Source organism: Podarcis pityusensis (genome assembly GCF_964106645.2).
Source record: "Podarcis pityusensis genome assembly, chromosome: 8".
Classification (NCBI taxonomy): domain Eukaryota; kingdom Metazoa; phylum Chordata; class Lepidosauria; order Squamata; family Lacertidae; genus Podarcis; species Podarcis pityusensis.
The window spans coordinates 56,978,315-56,988,743 of record NC_138033.1 but is presented as its reverse complement, the minus strand read 5'-3'; the positions used below and the strand labels follow the sequence as shown (position 1 = coordinate 56,988,743).

The 10,429-nt window shown below is 46.2% G+C and overlaps 1 protein-coding gene across 4 annotated transcripts in view; it reads left to right on the top strand.

The window, feature by feature from the left end:
* The first annotated feature begins 7,911 nt into the window (after positions 1-7,911).
* The window catches only part of ADCY7 (adenylate cyclase 7), a 79,336-nt gene continuing 76,818 nt past the window's right edge, over positions 7,912-10,429 (top strand). For 3 of the 4 annotated variants that reach the window (XM_081015498.1, XM_081015497.1, XM_081015496.1), the window contains exon 1: positions 7,919-8,173. The gene's annotated coding sequence lies outside the window, so the exon portion shown is untranslated. Of the gene's footprint in view, positions 8,174-10,429 lie in introns of all 4 variants that reach the window. The other variant, XR_013989270.1, reaches the window with a different exon arrangement.

Sequence of the window (10,429 nt, the reverse complement as noted above, 5' to 3'; positions counted from 1 at the left end):
AAGATGGCTATCATGCCCCCTCTTAACCACCTCTTCTTCAGGCTGCACATACTCAGTTCCCTCAACCAGTCTTCAAAAACTCACATTCTTCTAGGCGCATTTTGTGACAGGGAATTTCATTAGCGGGAGCAGCTTCTGAGCTCTGGGCGCAGTTCTGCACCTAAGATTTCAGATTAAAACTGCAGAGTGGAAGGAAAAGAGGACCTTTTTCTGCCTCCCCACTTCCAGCTACACTCTGAAGACTGGAGAAGAGACCCTCTAAGAATATGAGGGGGCTGGGCAGGGGAAGGACTAGACCATTTTCAGCCTTGTATTCTTGTTATTTAAAAAGTGTGCCTAGACATTCCATTGTTGTGCCCATAACCTAGGTTTAAGGTGCCATTTAGCTCCTAGCTTTCATATCTCAGTTTCTAACACTGCCCTCAACCCATCCTTCATAAGGCTTGGTTTCTAGGACCCTTGATCATCTTGGTTCCCAACCTCCCTGCACACGTTCCAGTTTCCCAAAATCATTAAATGGGGTGGGGGAGAACTGGGCACGTTACTCCAGGTGGAAATATTCTCTGAGGGTTGTCATTCTCACAAGGAACTGAGACAGTATATAGGGATGGTAACAGTCTCAAAACATGGTTATGTAAATGTTCATATCTAAGTGACTGCAGCTAACCACGGAGGTGTTTCTGGTTAAAGAGATAAGTCCCTCTTTCTAGGAGCAGATCCCCTGCTTTACACTCATCTGAGTGTGCATACCATGATTAACAGAAGTTTTGGGAAATTCGTTTGACCTGGCATGAACAGAAGGTAGCTGTTTTGCCTCTGCTGAGGGCACTTCGCATGCTGCTACTTCTTAGATTAAGAAGGGGGGTGGGGAGTCTGTGTGTGTAAGCAGAACAAGAGCGACATTAGTTCATGCTTTTCGTTTAGTTACTTGCTCTGGCTCAGGATGCTGCGCCTGTATACAGTGGTACCTCGGGTTACATACACTTCAGGTTACAGACTCCGCTAACCCAGAAATAGTAGCTCGGGTTAAGAACTTTGCTTCAGGATGAGAACAGAAATTGTGCCCCGGCGGTGCAGCAGCAGCAGGAGGCCCCATTAGCTAAAGTGGTACCTCAGGTTAAGAACAGTTTCAGGTTAAGAATGGACCTCCGGAACGAATTAAGTACTTAACCCGAGGTACCACTGTATTATACGAGGTCCGTATAGTTAAAGCTATGGTTTTCCCAGTAGTGATGTATGGAAGTGAGAGCTGGACCATAAAGAAGGCTGATCGCCGAAGAATTGATGCTTTTGAATTATGGTGCTGGAGGAGACTCTTGAGAGTCCCATGGACTGCAAGAAGATCAAACCTCTCCATTCTGAAGGAAATCAGCCCTGAGTGCTCACTGGAAGGACAGATCCAGAAGCTGAGACTCCAGTACTTTGGCCACCTCATGAGAAGAGAAGACTCCCTGGAAAAGACCCTGATGTTGGGAAAGTTGGAGGGCACAAGGAGAAGGGGACGACAGAGGACGAGATGGTTGGAGCTACCAGCATGAGTTTGACTAAACTGCAGGAGGCAGTGGAAGACAGAAGTGCCTGGTGTGCTCTGGTCCATGGGGTCACGAAGAGTCGGACACGACTAAACGACTAAACAACAACACCACCACTGTATTGCCTTCTGAATCAAGTATTTTTTTTTAATGTTTCCTGTAGTGGGGAGCCTGTGGCCCTCCATCTGTTGTTGGACTTTGACTCCCATCGGCGCCAGCACTTACAGCTAATGCCCACAGATGATGGAAGCTGTACACCAACATCTGGAGGGCTGCGGGTTCCCTGCCCCTGTTTTACACATCACATTCATCCTTGATTAGCCTCCAAAAGCTTGCAATTAAAATCCATACAAAAGAATCATAATATGCATACATGGTAGCATTTTTTGCTATCTTCTGTGGACCACCAGGGCCGAAACAATGCAGGTGTGGATAACAAGCCGAGAGGAGAAAAGCTGCTGGAAGCAAGGCTTCCTTCAGAAAATGGGTGTCTCGTTCAAATGAAAACAAAGGACGAAGGCATTTGCAAAAATGCAAGCAGACAATAAGGGATGTAAAAGAGAGAATCTGAGGCGTGTAGTAAGTTTTTAGCTTAGTATAAAATGGTGTGCTGTTCTGGTCACCTTGCCCCGAAAGAATACTGTACAGCTGGAAAAGGTTCAGAAAAGAGCATTCGAAAGGATCAAGTGGGTGGAGCAATTTGCCTATAAGGAAAGGTTCCAACATGTTGGCAGAGATCCTGAGGGTCACCTAGTCCAACCCTTTGCAATGCCGGAATCTCAGATAATGTGTCCAAGACAGATTATCATCCAAGCTCTGTTTAAAAATCTCCAAACAAGGAGAGTCTACCACCTCTCATGGGAATCCATTCTACTGTTGAATAGCTCTTATTGTCTGAAAGTTCTTCAGAACGTTTAGTCAGAATTTCCTTTCTTGCAACTTGAATCCATTGGTTTGGGTTCCAGCCGCTGGAGGAGAATACAAGCTTACTCCATGTGACAGCCCTTTAGATATTTGAAGGTGGCTATCATATCTCCTCTCAGTCTCCGCTTTACTAGGCTAAACATACCCAAACGTTCCTCATAAAGCTCAGTTTCCAGACCCTCGATCATCTTGGTTGCCCTCCTCTGTAGACATTGCAGATTGTCAATATCGTCCTTAAATTGTGGTGCCCAGAACTGGACAGAGTATTCCAGGAGTGGTCTGACCAGGGCAGAGTAGAGCAGGACTATTACTTGCCTTGATTGAGACACTATACTTCTGTTGATGCAGCCTAGAATAGCATTAGCTCCCCCCAACCCCCTCACCCCCGATGCATCACACTGTTGACTCATGTTAAGGTGTGGATCCTTTTCACTTGCACTATGGGCAGTCCAGGTGTCCCCCATCTTATATTTGTGCAGCTGGTTCTTTCTGCCTAAGTGCAGAACCTTAGGTTTGTCCCTACTGAAATTCATTTTCTTCGTTTCTGCCTAGCTCTCCAATCTGTTAAGCTCATCTTGAATCCCAAATCCAGAAGTGGCTTTTACATTATTTGAAAGCTCAAATATAATGTGGAAATTAACCATTCGGAAAATAAAATTAACTCCTTAGTGAATGCAGCTTTCCTTATTTGGGTAGAAAACATAAGTTTCTAAAAAAAACCTCCCACTCAGTGTCCTTTGGTTCTAAGAATTTTATTTGTGGTAAAAGTAGTCTACCTATTCTGCACGAACTCCACTTGCGACCCTAACAGCCTCTCAGTATTCACCACCCCACCCCAATTTCCTGTGCTTTGTAATCTAATTTAGCCTAGTTCAAGTTTCTTGTGGGGGGGGGGGACTGCTAAAGGTTTTTTGGGGGCAGGGGTAACTTCCTGGATTTCTTCCTTCCTCCCTCCCTCGCAGTCAGAATATAAGCAGGTGTTTTTTGTTCTTAGTAAAAGAGTGACACTTTGTGCTTAAATTGCTTTTTTCTTTTTCACTAATCTAAACAAGCTTCATATGAATAAGTGCTTTGTTGCTACACAGCCATCTTTATCACAGTAATTGCACTGGGAAACTGCAGCTGAGCTGGCACCAGAAAAACCCAGTGTGAAGATAAGAACCATAGTTTCTCGTGTCTCCACCTGTCTTTGTCGTTTTCTTGTTTTTGCATGCATGCATGCCCTCCGTGAACACTATATATCACAACCCTTTCAGTGCTTTGTGTTACATTGTCATTGTTTCACCCAATGAATCCTGGGAACTGTAGTTTGAGAAGTGCGTGGAAGCACAGAATTACAGAGCTGTGTGATTCAAGACCACTGGAGCAGGAGTGGCAAATGGCTGACCTGTGAGTGAAGTGCGGTCCCCAAAGCATTTTTATTTATTTTTTTGGCCCCCAGCAGTTTCTGCTGGTGATTTTAAAAACAAAAACACAGCACCAGCTGTATGCATGCAGCACTCTTGCCAAAAGCTTATTGGCTGCTGTGGCTGCCCAGATGGGGAAGCCAGATAACTCAGTGGTACAGCATCTGCTCTGAATGCGAAAGGTCCTAGATTCAATTATTGGCATGTTCAGATAGGTTACATTTCTTGCCCTATGAGAAACCTTGAAGATCTACTGCCGAAGGTCATCAGATCCACATAAGCACGTCACCCCAGGAATTTATTGGAGAAAAGAAGTACACCTAACAATAGCTTTTTTAAAAATACTGCTCTTATAACACTCAAATATACTTATCAATATTTGCATTTAAATAAACTAAAAAGGCCCAAATACTGTCACCTTTCTTCACTGGGGGGGGGGGGTCGCTCCATCCCCCTGATCATTTTGGTTGCCCTTAACTTGATAACATCATCCCCAGCAAAGGGAGAGGAGAAGGTAAGCAACTTTTCAGGAGTACTATATTACAATAGCGCTTTACACTTAGCTGTGATTCTCAACAGCTGGTGTTCAGAGGCATACTGCCTCCAACAGGGTGGACATTACTGAGCTTAATGGACCAACAGTCTGACTCAAAAGAAAGCAGCTCCCAGTGTTCCTACAGATTTCTTAGCTAGATCACCAGAAGGGGGATGCTCTCCAAGCACTCTGGAAGGAGGAATTAGTGCTTTGATCTGCTCTCCGCCAGCACTTGGGAAACAGCGGAGCAGTTTCATGAGCACTCCAATTTGCTCTGATCTCGCATCTCTGATCCGCTCTGCTCTGTTAAATGGTTAGACTTGGGAATACTGCAGTGAGCTGGTCTCCTGAAAATGAAAAGCATGGTCTGGAAGTGGAGGCTGTATGTAGTCAAAGACTGTCAGAAGTCGCTGTTGCTAATCTTATCTGGGAAAGGAGGGAGGGGGCTTGATCCAATTTTTATTGGTATCTCTTGCCTTCCCAATGTAGAACTGCTGTCTCTTGACTGATTGTTTTTTAAAAACCAATGCCTATTTGTGCATGCACATACACTGCCAGAGCATGGGTGACCATGCCCAGTTTTTGGACATCAGAGCATCCTGTCCACCATTCACAAAACTACAATAGCTTCCTAGGGTTCTCTGGGCAAAAGGAAGGGCCGCTAAGCTGCCTATGCCTTGCCCAAACACAGACGGAAGTTGGCAAAAGGTCAGAGTCACAAGAGGGGGTGACGATGGTCACTAGCTTAGTTGGCATTATAGGGGGAAACAGACAAATCCATGAAGGATAGATCTATCAAAACTATTGCCTGTGAAAAGTTGAACATAACTGAGTTTCAGAGGCACTGTAACTCTGAACACCAGTTGCCAGGGAGTGACAACACGGGCCCTGCTGTTACCTTCAAACTGCTTGTGGGTTTCTGGAAGAATCTGGTTAGGCACTGTGGGAAGCTGCAGGCCAGACTAAATAGACCTTTGGTCTGACACAGCAGGACTTGTCTTATGTGTGGCTATCAATACCACCTGCCTTCCTACTAAAGGGCACCTCAGGCAGGAGCAATAGGGCTCAAAGGCAGTTTTTGTCTTTTTGCTTGGAGAACAGCTGATGAATGTTCTTTGTATTCCTGCTTGTATTAATGAAATTCAGAAGGCACTCTAGAGAAATGATGTGTCACCGGTATCCGGCAATCCAGCTGACTGCCACATGTCCAGTGGGTGTCATTCTAAGGTCACAATCACACCAAACATTTAGCGCAGCAGTATGATATCTCTTTGAACAGTCATGGCTTCTGTCAAATTATCCTGGGTGCTAAAGTTTGTTATGGATGCTGAGAACTGCTAAGAGACCCTATTCCCAGCCCCCAGAGCTACCAGTTCCAGAGTTCCCTGGGAAGAGGGACTGATTATTAAACTACTCTGTGGATTGAACTCTTTGAGGGGGAAAGGGGGTCTCCAAGCAGCCCTCAGCACTCTTAATAAACTACAGCTCCCAGAATTCTTTGGGGGAAGCCACGAGCATTTAAAGTTGTATCGCTGTACAGTAGTACCTCAGGTTACATATGCTTCAGGTTACATACGCTTCAGGTTACAGACTGCTAACCCAGAAATATTACCTCGGGTTAAGAACTTTGCTTCAGGATGAGAACAGAAATTGTGCTCCGGCGGTGCAGCGGCAGCAGGAGGCCCCATTAGCTAAAGTTGTGCTTCAGGTTAAGAACAGTTTCAGGTTAAGAACGGACCTCCAGAATGAATTAAGTTCTTAACCCAAGGTACCACTGTACTTTAAATATATGGTGTAGATGTGGCCTAATCTAGGAGACCAGGGTCAGGGCTGGCTTGAGATGTTTTGCCACTGTAGGCAAAATGCCCCAATGCCCCCCCGCTGCAGCCACATATCAGTGTCCTCCCTGCCCATTCTGCTGTGCCTGTGCTGCTGCCAACCCTGTCACAGCAACTGTATCCTCGCCTGTGATTGTGCCTGCACTGCTGCCACAATACAGCAGCAGTGGAGAGGGTAACAGCACTGTATCGGTGGTGTGGGAAGCCTCGGGGGGGGGGGGCTGGGGGCTGGCAGTGGTGCAACAGAAGGGGCCTGAAGCCATCTCCCCTGCCTGAAGCAAATGGCTTCACCTTGCCACCCCTCCTTGAAATAGGATGCTCAATAAGTCATCCCTGCCTACCTCTCCTGCCACACATAAGAGTTCTGGCTTGAGAGATAAGGGAGGCATATGACCAGGCTCTCCAGAGAGCTGGGCTCTATTGATATCTAGAGTAAGAAATTTTCAGAACAAGATATTGGTTGGGTGTTTTTCTGTTTTGGGGTTTTTTGTTTTTTTAAAATGAAGCTGATCATGACTGGTTATCCTTTTCTGGGCATGGGAATGAATGTCTGCTACAGAAATAGGAGCTCAATCAGGTTGTGAAGGCCAGCAGATAAAAGGATTCTTTGTTAAATAGACACCAGCATTCAGGGGGACGAGGTTAACCTGGGGATGATATGAGCAGCTGGGTGTTTCTACTTGGATGCCTTTTCAGAGGAAACGAAACCAAGTCACAAAAGGCCTGTAAGGCCTGGACTTAAACAAGTAATAATTATATGTTTTGCAGGGTTGGACAACATTATTTAAAGGAGGTTTCACCTACCTGGTGCCCTTCAGATGTTTTGGACTACAATTTCATATAAATTGGCCAGAGATGATCTTAGGCAATGCACTGCAGGTGCTGAGTACCAGTATGATCTAGGCTTAACCTCAAATGACATGCTAGGACAGATGCAGAGGAGGGTGACTAAGATGATCAAAGGTCTGGAAACCAAGCCTTGTGAGGAAAGGTTGAGGAAGTTGGGTATGTTTAGCCTGGAGAAGGCAGAGAAGTGATATGATAGGATACCTGTCTTGAAATACTTGAAGGGCTGTCACATGGAAGATGGAGCAAGCTTGTTTTCTGCTGCTCAAACCAATGCATTCCAGTTACAATATAGATTCCAAATAAACATCAGCAGGAACTTTTTGAAGGCAAGAGCTGTTGGACAATGTAAGGGATTACCTCATAAAGTGGTGGGCTATCCTTCATGGGAGGTTTTCTTAAAAACAGAGGTTGGGTGGCCATCGATCAGGGATTCTTTCCTTGTGATTTCTCTGCTGCAGGGGTTTGGAGTAGAGGTGCCTTGGGGTCCCTTCCAACCATGGGCGTAGCCAGGATTTTTGTTAGGTGGGGGGTCAGAACCTCAGTTTGCTAAGTATTTTTATTGATTTTTTAATTGGGGGCAGCTTCTCCTCCTTGGCTACGCCCATGCTTGCAACTCTACATTTCCAAGCTCTCTAGAGGCCCGCTGCGCCCCGACCCTCGTGCTCCCACATCATTCTGCAGCTCCACGTGGGCTTATAGAAAGGGGAAGGAACGGGCTGCCAATCGCCAATCGCCAGGCGCGCAACGCGCAACTAGAGGCGGGGTTTCCCCAGGCCCCGCCCCTGAAGCACCTGCCTCGGTTCCCACCGCGGAGGCAGGCGAAGCGCGCCTTCCCTCCGCTCTGGCCTCGCTGCAGTCGTGCTTGGTGAGGCGGGAGAGTGGCCGCGCCGCCGGGGGAGCCGACGCCGCTAGAGGGCAGGGGCGGCACCCGCACGTCGGGCAGGCAGCGCCTTTCCGCTTTTGACTCACCCTTCGGCTTGGGCTCTCCTCTCTTTCTCGCACACCCACCTACGCACGCAGGCAGGGTAGGCAAAACCCCCAGCCGAGGACAGCGACGAAGCCCTGGCCGGAGAAGCAGCAGCGGCAGAGGTGAGTTTAGGGGCTGTTTGCTCCGTGCGCCCTGGGCGCGGCGGGCCCGGTACCTCAGACGCTTCGGATAAGTGCCCTTAACTCTCACAGCGTCAAAAAGGCGGGGGGGGGGCGTGAGGGCTTTGCGCGCGTGCCGCCGCCTCCTCCTAACTTTTGCGCGCGGACCTTCCTCCTCCGTAGGACCCCCCCAGATATCTGGCCAGGTCGCTTGTTTGGTGGGTGTTCTTGCGCTCGGGGAAGAAAAAGAGGTTGCGCTGCGCTAATTGGCTGGTTGGGGCTTCTAGCGCAATAGAATAAGGGGCTTGGGGAAAGATAGCGTTGTCCCTTCCTCTTCCTCCATCTCCTTTTTATTTATTTTTTAAGTCAAGGATCTGAAGACAGAAAACAAGTGTACCTCTGAGCATGCACGGTCTGCAGACACTTCTAGCTCTCACTTTGTCCACCTCTCCTCAAAAAACTCTGCGGAGTAGGGGAGGAAGGCTTTGATCCTTGCATCTTTTAGTAGCCCAGGTGGATCTCCTTGGCAGCTGATGGAATGTAGCTGGGGATATTTTTTTTCTTTTGTGAACTGTGGAAGATGAGGGGCATCCTTTCAAAATGTTTCGGACGTGTTGAGATTATTTTTGTGTTATGAAATACACAGAGACATATATACATGTTTGTGTATGTGTTCACATATATTTACACACACACACACACACACACACACACACACACGTATAACACCCAGTAAAGTCCTATGCAGCACTCAGGAGAAAGGATCCCTGTGTCTTCAATGGAGCTTACAGCCAGCAAGCTGAGCATTAAGATTGCGATGAAATTTGTCTCCATACTAAATTCTGAATCTTGGCCATTATCTGATGCTGTTATGGTAATTGCTCAAATCAAAGAAACATTAAGGTTGTTGGTTGAGTTTAAGAACTTGTTTGATGAAATCTGCATGCTCTTGCATAGGAGCAGAAGAACGGCCCTGATCCTTCCGTAAGGGGAAAAAAGAACATTCTTGGTTGGTTCTTCCGTGGTGCATTTGAGGCATTCTCTCCTGCGTGAGAATGAAAGCAGAACCACCTCTCCTAAGATGGCACTGACTCTTCTTATAATTCACATTGAAAAATAATGTCTCTCTAAATAATGTGTTAACAAAGTCTCTTTTTAATTGACTTTAAAAAGTTTTCAGTCAAACCAATTGATTAAAAATTTATAGCGCTTAGGATGTTTCTTTGCCTCTGAGCATATCCAGAGTGTTCTTCCTCTCTAATGAGCAACCACCAAAGAATCCTGGGAACTGTAGTTTAATCATTACAGATCTACAATTGCCAGGACCCTTAACAAACTACAGTTCCCAGGGTGTGGGTGTGTACTTTAAATGTATGGTGGGTACATAGGCTACAAGCAGAAGCTCTGTTGGGAAGATATAGGGTAGGTTTCAGGCAGTCTTCAATCCTGGCATCTCCCTGTTCAATCTCTCCTCTGGGTCAATTGTATATGTAAACGTCCCTTATTTCAGAGTGCTTTATTTAAACAAAGATTTAGTCGATTGATCAAATGTTTGCATAAATAACTTTGAAGAAAAAAGCATGAAGTCTTCTTTTTAGATTTATGCCTTCAAATGTTTTGCATGGCAGCACTTCTTTTCAACTGGTCAAAACTTAACAGTAGTCGTATGCAGTAGGGATAGGGAACCTGTGGCCCACCAGATGATGTTGGACTCCAGCTCCCATCAGCCCCAGCCAGTGGCAGGGATGATGGGAGTTGTAGTGCAGCAACATCTTGAAAGCTGCAACTTCCCCATCTGTGCTATACAGCATATTCAGAAGTCCCACTGTGTTGAGTAAGACTTACTTCCCAGTAAGGAAGGGTGCTAAGGTTATAGCCTACATCAACTGGGCATGTAACAGGTATCAAACATTGCAGGCATCCTACTCTGATTATTAGTACAGACATTGATCATATAGAGAGGGGGAGGGTTGAATCCAACTAAATTCTGCTTGACCTACTGAAATTAATAGATCTGTGGTTGAATTAGGTCTTCACCAAGTACATATAATGTTGAATACAACTCAGAGATGTCATAGCTGAAAACCCTTAATCTCAGTGGTGCAGAAGATGCCAGTGGTTATTTAAGAGATATGCACTCTGCACACCCTCAGAGGCACAGCTCAGCATTGTTTCATGTGGTTAAATTGTTTCCTGGACTGCCAATAAATCATTAATGAGGGGAGGGACACTATGACTTAGTGGTAGAGCACTTCCTTT